Here is a 14,468-nt window from a genome sequence, read left to right on the forward strand (position 1 = left end):
AGTTTTCATCTTGGAACTGAGTCTAAAAACCGACACTATGGCCATAGCTTTTTTGCTTTTTATCCCGCCCCCCCCTTCCAGCTTTGTGCAACATCTTAACAGATTAAGAGTTGTTGGAATCTCAAATGTCCGCTCCCTATTTTGTGACATTTTGGTTGGTTCAAATAAATTTATTGCCCAACTGTGGATTTGGGAGGTGTGTTTTTTTCTTATGGAAATGCATCCTTTTTGTATCTCCTGGAGAATACTGTAACCTGTGTTAATCTGTTGTACAGGTGTATGAAGAATGGAAGGAAACATACAGAATACAGTGGTACCTCAGGTTACATACACTTCAGGTTACACACGCTTCAGGTTACAGACTCCGCTAACCCAGAAATAGTACCTTGGGTTAAGAATTTTGCTTCAGGATGAGAACAGAAATCGTGCTCCGGCAGCACAGCAGCAGCAGGAGGCCCCATTAGCTAAAGTGGTGCTTCAGGTTAAGAACAGTTTCGGGTTAAGAACGGACCTCCAGAACGAATTAAGTACTTAACCCGAGGTACCACTGTACTCAGCACTGTCTAGGATCAGGAGCTGACTTAGCCACTTTTCTAGCACAAACTGGTCATCTGCTGCCTTTACATTTATCAGCTTTACTTTCCTCATCTACAGAGAATGCTATGTGACTCCCTTCTCTGACCCTGAAGGACTCTTCCTTTTCCCATTCCTATCCATCCCTATTTGTATAACTAGCTTCCAGCATCTTTTTACTCCTTGCCTCCGTCTTCCCAGATCTCTTTCTTTCCATTTCTCTGATTGTCCCCTTTTTACCGTCCTTCCCACTCTAACTTCACGGATGTCAGAAGGGTGAGGACACCAGAAGTGGGGTGAAGTGAGGAGGTGCTGGTTTGCTCAGGGCTCACACATACAAGGAGCATGGGGGTTCTAGGGAGTGAAGAGGGCTTTGTTTTCATTTTTTCCCCATTTTTAAAGCCCTATGCAGCCTAAGACCCTCTTACCTACGGGACCACCTCTCCTGCCCTGTGGAGGACCTTAAGGTCCACAAAGCGTGTTCTCCTTCATGGAGAGCACGTGTTGCGGTGGGGCGGGCTAATTGACCATTGGCCACTGATGTGATTGGGCTTCCCTTGTCGTTGGGAAGAAGTTAATGTTACCATTTGTTGATTGACAGCCAGAAATGCTAAAACTCCTTGCACAAGGCTAGGGCTTCCTCTTTTCGACCGTGCATCGGATTGCCCGCCCCTCCCTAGAATTAGGGTTGTTCGCTTGACCTTGCTATACCTGTCATGGGGTCGTTTGCTCTTGGGTCAGGGGCCCGGTAGGAATTTTGTCCATCTGGCTGATTGGCTGGGGCCATTTGGTTTTTGCCTACTGCGTAGCAAATCGTCACAACTTGTAAGGTTGCGGTTAGGCATTGGTTTATGGTTTGGTTGGTTGGTTGAGGGGCAGGGATTGACTGTGCCTGCCCCTCTAATGCTGCTGCTGCAAGGGATGCAAAGGAACCGGAGGCTAACTATTGCTTGTCCACCCTGTCAAGGGGGCTCGGGCCACTGCAAGAGCTCCTGGCTGCATTTGGGGTGGGCTGAGGGCAGGTTCCCTGCTCCGTCGCTAGCCCCAAGTGTATTCCCCTTTTCTGACTTTTGCAGGCGTGCGGAATGTCAGACTGTCCCCCAAGGTGGGGACAGCTAGTCGCAACCAATGCCTAAGCAACCACTCACATGTTTGTATTTTAATAAAGTTGTGGCCAAAATCATGCCAAAAACCTTAAACAAAAATATTGGTGTGATGTGTGAGTTATTGGGGTGGCCCTGGGGACCTTGACACGCAAATAACAACACTTTGGAAGTCCTGAGCGCCAAGGAGGTTAGATTGGCCTCAACCAGGGCCAGGGCCTTTTCAGCTTTGGCCCCGGCCTGGTGGAATGCTCTGTCACAAGAGACCAGGGCCCTGTGGGATTTGACATCTTTCCCCGGGGCCTGCAAGACAGAGCTCTTCTGCCTGGCCTTTGGTTTGGACTCAGTCTAACTCACTCACTCACTCACTCACTCACTCATTTATTTATTTATTTAGGAACCCTTATATGGGATTTTGTATATAAATTTTCCCTCTGCTCTTTTTGCTGGCCCATGTAAGACCAGGATGGATAGCTGGCCCCAGTGAATATTTGACGCTTTCTCCCCTTGTGGCTTTGATCTATAGGCTACCACTAAAACGAGGCTGCATTTTAAGCTGCATTTTAAACTGTATTCTAACTTATATTTTAATCAACTGTTTGGTGTTTTTTGTTTTGTTTTGTTTTGAACATTTTTACTGTATTTATATTCGGTGTTAGCCGCCCTGAGTCCGGTCTTTGCCGGGGAGGGCGGGGTATAAATGAAAATTTATTATTATTATCTAGCCATTCCAGCTATTCCTCACCAGCCTCAGGTTTTAACTCACCCATTATGAGGAGGATTTCAGCCTAATAGAGCATCCCTGGACATTCATGGGGGGGGGGATGTTCTGCTTTGAACCTTTCTGAAACATCTAGAAATCTACTTTTCTTTTTACCTAATAACTAAAGGTGGTTTCCCACCTGCAACCTGAAGTGATGGTGATGTATGGAAGTGAGAGCTGGATCATAAAGAAGGCTGATCGCTGAAAAATTGATGCTTTTGAATTATGATGCTGGAGAAGACTCTTGAGAGTCCCATGGACTGCAAGAAGATCAAACGCATCCATTCTGAAGGAAATCAGCCCTGAGTGCTCACTGGAAGGACAGATTGTGAAGCTGAGGCTCCAGTACTTTGGCCACCTCATGAGAAGAGAAGACTCCCTGGAGAAGACACTGATGCTGGGAAAGATGGAGGGCACAAGGAGAAGGGGGTGACAGAGGACGAGATGGTTGGATAGTGTTTTCGAGGTTACCAGCATGAGTTTGACCAAACTGCGGGAGGTAGTGGAGGACAGAGGTGCCTGGCGTGCTCTGGTCCGTGGGATCATGAAGGGTCGGACACGACTAAACGACTAAACAACAACAACATGCTACCACTTCAGGTTTTGACCCTCGTTCTGCAACATTTGTTTTGCCCTTAAGTCCGAATGTCTTGGGATTCGAAAGATGGTCTTCTCTGGCAGAAAGCGGCCCATTCAACAGGTGTGAGTGCCTCCATATTCTGAGGTGAGGTAGGTGGTGACTACCTAGGCCCTCTGAGCTGAGGGAGTCTATTTCTGGAATGGGTTGCCCAGAAAAACCGAATTGGTACTTCACAGCGATCCTTCTTTGGAGCATTCACTTGAGAAATGCTGCCTAGTATTTGCTGCAGACTTTTCTCTTTAAATTTAGATTGTATGGTTGTAGTGTTGGATCGACAGTTTTGCATTTTTATAGCAATTTTGGTTTTTTTGCCCTGCCTGTTGACAAACTTTCTTTTTTATTGCTACATATTACATATCACATGAGCGAAACTCAGATAATAAGGTTGTCCTAAAATAACCCAGATCTCCAAGTTTATGCACTAACTTTTATTTACAGATATATAGAGAGAAACATTTTGCCGCCATAATAAAAATGTCCAGCTCTGGAGTTATAATTAATAAACAGTTCAACCTTGCAATGTATTATGTCTGCTAGTTTTTCTGTAGTCAGTTGGGATTTCATATAAGAATAGATCAGTTTTTGGAGTACACAACTAATATTTACATTCTCGGTTGGTTATATTCATTCATATTTTGGTTGTCTTCAATCATTCCTATATTTCCATCAGACACATTCTTTACATGACTTTACAAGCAAGATTGCCAAAGAGAGCGCTACTGTAATTCTACCAGTTCTGGGCACCAGGTGGCAGAACTAACTCAGCTAAGGCACCTGAACCCTCACTTGGTTTGTTATGGTGGAAGCGAAATGCAAATTACTTTCAAGTGAGCTAATTCATTTTGGCTGGCCTTTGCATTTTAAGCAAGGCATACAGTGGGTTTTTAAAAAAGTAATATGCATGCCATATGGCAAGTATATTCAGTGTATTTCTTGAAAGTATATTTCCCCCTTAAAATCCTGTAAGTTGTTAAATTGAAAACCTAGAATGGAAACAGCCCTTAAATCCTAAAAAAGCATCAAAGAAAGACATAATTCTGTATATTGCTTAAACCCGATGCAGTCTACTGGCAGTGCATGAGCAGGATCATACCAATAAGCGTGTATGGATTTTGTATCTATGAAGTTTTTCCTAATAAGGGATGCAAACTACATTACACCAAGATTGCCCCAAGAAGGACTATTTTCCAGGCAGAAATCTTCTTTATTGTCTTTGCAGAATCTGGAATAAAGATGGAGATCTTCATTCCAGTTGGTACCTGTGTTGGACTTGAGTTGGTTCTATGTGCGTGCTGTTTATAATTGTTTATATAAATAAATAAATATAGTTCTTAAATTGTTTTCATATACACAACCGTTTTAACTCTTTTTACTGTATATATGTAACTGTTTTATAAATTTATATATTGCAAATCACTCTGGGATGTCTCATGGGAAACAATTCATAAATAAAATAAATACATGTGACATCAGATGGTTGAAGCCTCTAAACCAGAGTTCAGAGAAATATGTAAGATTACCTTCTCAGACTAAACCACTGATCATCTACTCTGTACATCACAAACAGAATGTGGAAACAGATAGATGTTTAACAAGCCATCTAGGCTCTAAATTTTAGCATAGGAGTTACAGACCGAAGTGCCCCTATTTTCCAGGGACAGTCCCCAATTTACAGAAACCATTCCAGTTTCTCATTTGATCCTGGAATGTCCTGCTTTTCCTTAAAGGTAAAGGGTAAAGGGACGCCTGACCGTTAAGTCCAGTCACAGGGTTGCGGCGCTCATCTTGCTTTACTGGCCGAGGGAGCCAGCGTACAGCTCCCGGGTCATGTGGCCAGCATGACTAAGCCGCTTCTGGCGAACCAGAGCAGTGCATGGAAACGCCGTTTCCCTTCCGCTGGAGCGGTACCTATTTATCTACTTGCACTTTGACGTGCTTTCGAACTGCTAGCTTGGCAGGAGCTGGGACTGAACAATGGGAGCTCACCCCATCGCGGGGATTCGAACCGCCAACCTTCTGATTGGCAAGCCCTAGGCTCTGTGGCTTAATCCACAGTGCCCCCCGCGTTCCGCTTTTCCTTAGGCTGTCCCTATTTTCATCAGAGAAATGTTGGAGAGTATGGAATTATGTGACCACTGAGCCAAGGAGACAAGTAACGAAATTACCATTAGAAAACATCTGGAGGCAGCTCTGTATAGGGAAGTTTTTTAATGTTCTATGTTTTATTATGTTTTTAGATCTGTTGGAAGATGCCCAGAGTGGCTGGGTCAACTCAATCAGATGGGCGGAGTATTATTATTATTATTATTATTATTATTATTATTATTATTATTTGAATAGGAGAAATGTTGGAGGGTATGGATTTAACATGCATCTATCCTCAAACTGCACTTTAAGCTTAAAACTGCATTTTGAAAGCTTCAATTTAAACTTTAAAATAGCTTGTATATTGTAGCTGGTAAGACACTAGTTTAAAATCTTACCTCCATCATAATATTTGCTATGAATCTCACTAGCTCTCCAATACCCCATGTTAGATCAACATGCTCAAGTGTGTGGCGGCTACTCCATCTTTAGATGGTTCTGACAGAATTTAGATCCATTTCTCCAGTTTCAAGTGCAGTTTTCTGACTGAAATGGCACTGGCCACTCTGAGATCTTTGCCAGAAAGTAGGTAGAGGGTCTTGGATTTGCTGAACTTCTCAGACTATATTATCCTACTGTAAATTGGCTGCAAAGGGACTTGGTTCCAGTGCTTCTTAAAGGCTAGATTTCAAAAGTGGTGCTGGTGAATTTTCAGATTCTTTGGCCATGCTTGTCTTGCAGAATTCCGTCCTGCCCTCCACGATCTTTAATATTTGCACGAAACCACTGAGAAAGGCCACCTGGAAATCTGGAGTACAGTGCCAACATACCCTCCAACATTTCTCCAATGAAAACAGATACGTCAATAATAATAATAATAATAATAATAATAATAATAATAATACGCTACCCGACTGGATTGCCCCAGCCACTCTGGGAAAAACATAATTAAATATTTAAAAACTTCCCTATAAGGGCTGCCTTCAGTTGTCTTCTAAAGGTTGTATAGTTACTTGTCTCCTTGGTTCAGGGGTCATATAACACCATACCCTCCAACACTTCTCTGATGAAAATAGGAATAAAGAGAGATGAGCGCCGCAACCCCAGAGTTGGCCACGACTGGACCTAATGGTCAGGGGTCCCTTTACCTTTACCTTTTTAAGGAAAAGTGGGACATTCCAGGATCAAATCAGAAACTGGGATGGCTTCTGTAAAACTGGGACTATCCCTGGCAAATAGGGACACTTGGAGGGTCTTCAGTTAGGACAGAATGCAGCAGTGAGAATTCTGACTGAATCGGTTTTCTGTGTTTTTGTTGCAACAATGCTGGCTTCCAATTCCAGGCCCAATTCAAAGTGTTGGCTACCATCTTTTAATTTGCGTGAGGTTGAGATCTGAATACTTAAGTGCCATCTTCCATACTATGAACCAGTCAATCAATCCATATATTTCATCAGCAGAGACCCTTTCTCTGCATTTCACTGCCTTTCAAGGCTCACTTTTAATGATAGCACATGAGGAGGTATTCTCTTTAGCAGAGTCTATAGTGTGAAACTCCTCATCCAGGTTTCTTTGGTTCTTATGCTGACCATCTTTAAACACCACCTGAAAGCTTTTCAATTTGACAAGCCCCAAGGCCTGGTTGCTGCATGATTTGTTTTTATCTTTTCCTTTTCTCTCTCTCCTTCTCTGTGTGTGCTGAAATGCTTGTTTAGCTATTGGAAAAGCAAATGCGTATGGTTATATTTTAGTATTTTAGTTGAAAGCTGCATTGGACAGCTTGTGGGAGTTGGAAAAGTGAGATAAAAAAACTAAAATATATAAAATATAAAGAAACAAGACCATAGCCAGCTACCCACTCTTTCATCCCTGTTCTGCATTTGCAGTTTGGGTATATAAATACTGACCTACCTTACAGAGCAGTTAATATCACAACCAGATTAGATATGTATAATTGTATTACATGATATTATAGAGTTCTGGATTTTGCTGCATGGAACTGATGGTTGGAAATGATTTCTCTCTCTCTCTCTCTCTCTCTCTCACACACACACACACACACACTGCCTTGAGTGCTTTATGTATAAATTGAAATAGATTGGGAGACAGAGTAGACAGAGGGAAAGATTAGACAGACAGACAGACAGCGTTTGGAGGCATGGGAGTAACATATCATAAAGGCCTCTTCACATTATGTACTTTGATGTTGTACACATAAGATTTTTAAGTGTACATCAGGGGTCAGCAAACTTTTTCAGCAGGGGGCCGGTCCACTGTCCCTCAGACCTTGTAGGGGGCCGGACTAATTTTTTTTTTTGGGGGGGGGATGAATGAATTCCTATGCCCCACAAATAACCCAGAGATGCATTTTAAATAAAAGGACACATTCTCCTCATGTAAAAACACGCTGATTCCCGGACCGCCTGCGGGCCAGATTTAGAAGGTGACTGGGCTAGATCCAGCCCCCGGGCCTTAGTTTGCCTACCCATGGTATACATGATTTGGAGATTTAAAGTGTGAACATGACAGACAAGTGTCCTTCAGGCTGTGCACTGCCTATGGTCCAATAGGCCCATGTCTTAGCTCTGCTGCCTGACTTCCTTTTAACTAGAGATATCTGGAACTGAACCTCAGGTCACTTGCATAGACAATAGGGACACTTCTCTATTGTTGCGAGAGCCCACATTAGAATTATTAGTTTTTATTGTAAATTAATCAAAGCCCCAGGCTCCCTACTAGCCAGGCAAGCCTTTTTAACTTGTGCTTATAACAACAAATGGTCCAAGGCCATGGAGATTATCACGGCACGCTACTCCCTCCCAGATCTTGACACGCTGTCATCTTGGGACCATCATAATATCCGGGCCTGGATTCTTACAAGAGACGAGGCCATGGACCGGGCACAGTCCACCACAGCTCGCCTCTCCAAGTGGCTCCCTAAAGTGAAAGTGGTAAGATCACTTGCCTACTACTTGATAGACCTGACGGAGCCCAATTTGAGAAGAGCATTTACCATGGCCCGTTTCCATTCTATACCCACGGCCTTCTTGCAGGGGATTTACTTTAAGACCCCCATTACTCAGCGTCTATGTCCATGCGCAATGAATGAAGTAGAGGACTTCATACACTTCTTTTTCTACTGCCCTATTTATGAGCTAATAAGAACTAAGCTCCTCCTCTTGATCCCGCCCACCATCACATCTAAGGAAGACTGTTTGAAATCGCTTCTTGTGGACGCAAATCCCCAAATTTCACGTGGGGTGGCAATCTTTATAGTGCAGGCTTTGAAACTTAGGGCTACACTGACTGGGTAGTGTGTCCCAGACCTGGACCTGTTTTAATTCTTTGTATTACCTTTTTAACCTAATGTGCCGAGCCTATTTTGGGGCCATTATATGTTTTATATACATCGGCATTTTAGATTCCCGGCGCTGGCAACTAAATTTTTACATTATTGTTTTAGGGTAATTTAAAGGTCACAATGCCAGTAATATCGTTTGAATTTTGTTAGGTTGCTTCTCTCTAGCATTTTTGTCTTATCCTGCTATGGCTGTATGCTAATGCAATAAAGGTTTGATGATGATGAACTAGAGATATCTGGAGCTGAACTTCAGGTCACTTCCATAGACAATAGGGACTCTTCCGTGGAACTAAGACCTAAATCTGAAACCTACTGTTGACTTGGCTGATACAAGCAATGTAAGTCTGACCAGAATGCAAAATTCAGAAGCTTATTTATTGGTCCCCAGATAATATTTATTTAAACTTGCCTTTGGTCCTTTCAATTTGCTACAACCAGGGCTCTCCTTTCTTATACGAAACTGGTTCAAAGTATCGCCATTCAGCGATGGCATCCTAATTACCTTTACAGATTTAAAAGCTTTCTTCTACTCCCTTTTGGAAATGTTTTGTGACCTAGCAGAGATTCCCGGGCAAACGGTATCTAAAGGAAACAGCACGGGGAAAGGGTTGGTTTCCCTGCTTGCTGTTTCCCGTCACATGGTGTCCGTGTGTGACATTTCCTTCCTCTCAATTTCTCCAAAAGGCAAACAATCCGCTATTCAGCAGTTCTGACTCAAATCCGAACACCTGATGCTTCTGATATGCAAACTGCCAGCTTTTCCTATTTGTGCAACAATTAGACCTTTATCTGTTTGCAGCTTTCCACTCTGACTATAAAAACGCTCCCACTGTCACTTTTGACGTGTGTCCTTGGCAGCCTGACGAAGTGCGGAAGGACTCCAGAAAGCCGCTCGCCTGATTCAGGTCATCACTGATCCAAAGCAAATGACAGTCATAAAAAAATAAAATAATTCAAGCACACTTCAGAGTGTTCAGGCAAAGTGAAATTTGGCAAATTTAAAACGCTTCGATGAAATGCGCTCGCTCTACAGGCACATGAGAGACAGGGGATGCAACAGGTGTGCCCCAATTGTGACCTCTCCCTCAAGCCAAATGCAGCCCCAAAGCTGTGGATTTGATCTGAAGGATTATTGCAGGTCCAAATTACTCTCTTCAGACGAGCATCTGTAGCACGGAGGCAGGACCTGCACACACGGCCGTACTTTAAAGGTGGAATGCACTCATTCTGCACCCACATGGCATAAAAAGATGCATTACTATTATTTCAGGCACCGCATTTTTTGCTCTATAAGACGCACCAGGCCACAAGATGCACCTAGTTTTGGGAGGAGGAAAACAAGAAAAAAAATATTCTGAATCTCAGAAGCCAGAACAGCAAGAGGGATCACTGTGCAGTGAAAGCAGCAATCCCTCTTGCTGTTCTGGCTTCTGGGATAGCTGCGCAGCCTGCATTCGCTCCATAAGACGCACACACATTTCCCCTTACTTTTTAGGAGGGAAAAAGTGAGTCTTATAGAGCAAAAAATATGGTACTTGGTGATCTTTTTAATAAGAATTCCCCAAATACCACGACAAAAAGCAAAAGCAATTAAGGGTACAATTAAGCCTCGCGATTGATCACATAAAACTTTCAGGCAATCTGCCTTTTCATCAAATAATGAATTACAAGATTTTGCCACTGTTGACGTCTCACCTTGGCTACTGCAGTCCAATGTACTCTATGTCCATCGGGTGCAGACTGCAGCTCTGTCCATGACCATCTCACCAGAAGCTTATGGCACCAATCTGGCAAGAGCGCCATTTAATTCTAATTCATATCTGGGCTAAATTAAAGGTGCTGGTTTCGACTTTAAGGCCTGAGTACAGGGTACCTTCTCTCATATGACCTCTCCCTGCCTGAGAACTGAGATTTAGTTCTGGGACCTTCATACACATGCACTGTCAAGAGTAGGATATATAGCAAATTTCTTCATTGAGGAGTCTTAACAATATTGGGTGTGAGGAATTCAAATCTGCTATTATTATTGGGCAACATTTAGCTTGGTAAGTCTATGTTTTTAGGAAGAAGCACATAAACTGCTTTTGGGAAACCAAAGAATTTTAATTCTACCTTCTGAAAAAGTCAGGTAATATAATATATAATAATATATAATAATATATAAAATATAATATAATATAATATAATATAATATAATAATATAATATAATATAATATAGTAAAGTAATATAATATATAAAACTGTAAGTACATGGCAATTGTTTTTAATGATATCTATGCAATTTTACACACATTTTACTTACCAAGCACTTACTTACTAAATTATATTAATTTAACCAAAATATCTTTTGAATTCCCAAGCCATGCTACAACTTTTTAGAGCCTCTCATTTTGGAAATGTGAAAGCTGAAAAAATCAGCATGCTCAATTGCCAGAGACAATGTTGCCTCAAAATGGATGAAATTTCATCTGCAGGATCTGTGCAGGCTGTCTGTATGTCAGCAGGTCCAATTTAAGGTGCTTATGCTGACATATATAAAGTGGAATGAAGTAAAAATATAAAGCCCTGGAAGACTGGGATCCAAGTATTCAATAAAACCCCTCTGCCAATACTAACCTGCCTTGAGATCCGTAGAGGAAGCCCCAACCAAGGTGTGTTGCTCATTGTGTGTAGAATGAGATAGGGACTTCTTGGTGGTGGTGCCTGGTTATGGAACTTTTTTCCTCTAGTGGCAAGGACAGCTATATCCTTGATGCACTTCTCTTACCACTTAAGACATGGTTAGGCCAACTAAGGCCCAGGGGCCGGATCCAGCCCAATCGCCTTCTCAATCCGACCCGTGGACAGTCCGGGAATCAGCATGTTTATACATGAGTAGAATGTGTCCTTTTATTTAAAATTCATTATTTTATTTAAAATGCATCTGGGTTATTTGTGGGGCATAGGAATTTGTTCATTATTCTTTTTTCTAAAATATAGTCTGGCCCCCCCACAAGGTCTGAGGGACAGTGGACTGGCCCCCTGCTGAAAAAGTTTGCTGATCCCTGACTTAAGGCATTCATACTCAACGAAGCTTTTGATGGAGCTGGTTTGCTGCTCTGATCTATGTATAGATAATACTGCTCAATTCTTCTATGATGTTTATATAATAGGATTTTTATTGTATTTTATTGTTTTATTGCTGACATTTCATTTTTTTTATTCTTTAATTCTGCTGTAGGACTTATAGAAGCTGCTTTCTGATTATTATTTTTTTAAGAAAAGTGATATACAAATATTTAAATAAGAAAATAAATACATAAATAAAATCATGTAAATGTTATACATATGAAATGTAAGATAACTTTTTAAAAAACTAGCACCCAGTAGGAATAAGTCACATCTATCTTGAATATTTTCCTTTTCATCTCACATTAACAGTAATGCACCAAAACAAAACAGTCTCTAACATTCATCATGAATGTGTCCTTAAATGATGAAATTATGTGCTCAATGGATGAAACTGGGCCTTGTCAATTAATCAACTGAAGTTTAGTTGATTCATCTATCAGTTAAACTGATTAAAGCTTGCAACTTAAAGTATAATATACATGCCTGCAATCATGTAAAAAAAGAAGAAGTAACAATGTAAGGTGAAGCTCAACATACTGCTTTTGTAACAAATCTTCTTCTAGGTCCATACGAAATAATCTCATTTCTTTCCTTCAGCTCAGGCACAAATGTCATGTAATTCACATAACCGGTTCTATTTTTAGACTGAATTGTAGGAAACTTGCTGCATTAATAAATGGCAGAAAAGCACAGGACTACACTGGCTAGTAATGTGGTAGTGAAATGTAGCCCTGGCCTTTAACCAATAAAGTACTGTTTGCCGTCAAAGCCCTACAAGCAAAAACAGATTTTCTAAAGGAATGATTAATAAGTTGCCAAACCCTTGATAAATGTGGTTGTTGTTTTTTTAAGTGGTTTGGCATTTTTCAGCCAAATCTGTTTACCATGTAAACAAGGTCAGCAAACCTTTTCAGCAGGGGTCCACTGTTCCTCAGACCTTGTGGGGGGCCGGACTATATTTTGGAAAAAGAATAATGAACGAATTCCTATACCCCACAAATAGCCCAGAGATGCGTTTTCAATAAAAGCACACATTCTACTCATGTAAAAACACCAGGCAGGCCCCACGAATAACCCAGAGATGCATTTTAAATAAAAGGACACATTCTACTCATGTAAAAACATGCTGATTCCTAGACTGTCCGCGGGCCGGATTGAGAAGGCGATTGGGCCGGATCCCATGCCTACCCATGTTTTACATCAAAGAAGTCCTCACTCAAATAGAAATTGAGAATGACATACGTCTCATAAAACAAAATGAATTTTTTTAATGAAAAAAAGAAAGAAAGAAAGTAAGAAAGAAAGAAAGAAAGAAAGAAAGAAAGAAAGATGAATCTTTAAAACCATGAATGCACCAACACCTAGAGTAACAAAATGGCTAACACAAGGTGTTCCAAGGACAGGGCTGAGCTTGCCTGGGATCCACTGGATCCCGAGTCAGATTTACTGCCATCACCCAACGGCATCAGGCCTGGATGACACGGGTTCAAATCTTATCTCTGCCATGAGCTTTTTCTCTCTCACTTTCCTGGAATTTGGCTTGGCTCTAGAGCTATGAGCAAACACAAACGCTCTTTGGTTTTTGTTTTAAAAAGGACGTAAGTTCAGAGTTTCTTAATCTCCTCTACTTCATTACAAACCTCTAGATTCATGCCCTGTGGCCAGATGGATGTTTACATAAACACAGTTACACTGCAACAGAAGTCCATTTCGAGGTTACATAAAATAAAAGAGCAATTACTGGAAAATGGAACTTTTTAATTAAATGTATTTGAAAGAAGTAGGGATTAATGATTTTAAAGCAGGAGAGTATTTAATGCTTACAGCCATGAATCATCCCCACCAAAGCTGCAATCCTACTGTTTGTCAGTAGTGCTTTCCAGTACTGATATTCCTTGTACTGAATTATGCCTTAAACTCCAGGTCATAGTGAGAAATCGGGTCCTCCCTTAAAGAGGGCACGTATTGCGGTGAGACCCGGATAACCGACACCCTGTGATGTGTGTGGGTACATTTGGATAGCTACAACACCCGATTGGTAGGTCCCTTGATGCAGGGTTCAATCAGGCCAATGGGATGCAGGCTAAATGGATCAAGGGACCTATATATACCTATGCATGTGACCCAGAGCTTTCTCTTCCAGTGCGTGCATCGGAACACCCGCCCACCTCTCCCTACTTTTAGGGCTTTGCACTTGACCTTGCTATGCCGTCATGTGTCGTCTGTCATTGGGACAGGGGCACAGCAGGAATTTTCCCCACTTGGCTGACTGGCTGTTGCCATTTGGGTTTCGCCTTCCGCGTAGCAAATCGTCACAACTTGTAAGGTTGCGGATAGGCTCTGGTTCAGGTGATAGGGATGGGAGAACGCTCTCGCCATCCCTATGTGAAGGGTATTCCGTTAAAGGAATCCAGGGACTCAATGGTTTGGTCAAACCCTGTAAGGGGGTTGTGCCCGTGCCTGAGTCCAGGGGGACATTTGGGTGGCAGAGTTAGCCTGTGTCCGGCTTTCTGCTTATCCAGGTGTTCACCCTTGGCTGACCTATGGTGGTGCTCTGGGTCAGCGCTACCTGCATGGCAGGAAGATAGTGGAACCAGAGCCTATGCAACCAGTCACTTGCTGTAATCAATAAAGTTGTGGCCTAAATTCTGCCAAAAACCAAACCAAAATTTGAGTCATGTTATTCAGCGGGGAGGTTTCTGGGTCTGAACATGCAAGCTTAGTGCATGGTCACTTCATGGTGGGTAGCAGGTGTGGGAAACACCTCAACTTACCCCCCCCCGCATGACCTGTTGGCCTACCCCATGACCCAGATGCTTCTCTTATGCAAG

General features: G+C 42.1%; 1 protein-coding gene across 8 annotated transcripts in view; it reads right to left on the reverse strand.

Annotated features, from left to right (window-relative positions):
• LDB2 (LIM domain binding 2) overlaps positions 1-14,468 on the reverse strand; it is a 239,770-nt gene that overhangs the window by 12,470 nt on the left and 212,832 nt on the right. The gene's annotated exons all lie outside the window — the stretch shown is intronic.

Source organism: Podarcis raffonei, chromosome 9, assembly GCF_027172205.1.
Source record: "Podarcis raffonei isolate rPodRaf1 chromosome 9, rPodRaf1.pri, whole genome shotgun sequence".
Lineage (NCBI taxonomy): Eukaryota > Metazoa > Chordata > Lepidosauria > Squamata > Lacertidae > Podarcis > Podarcis raffonei.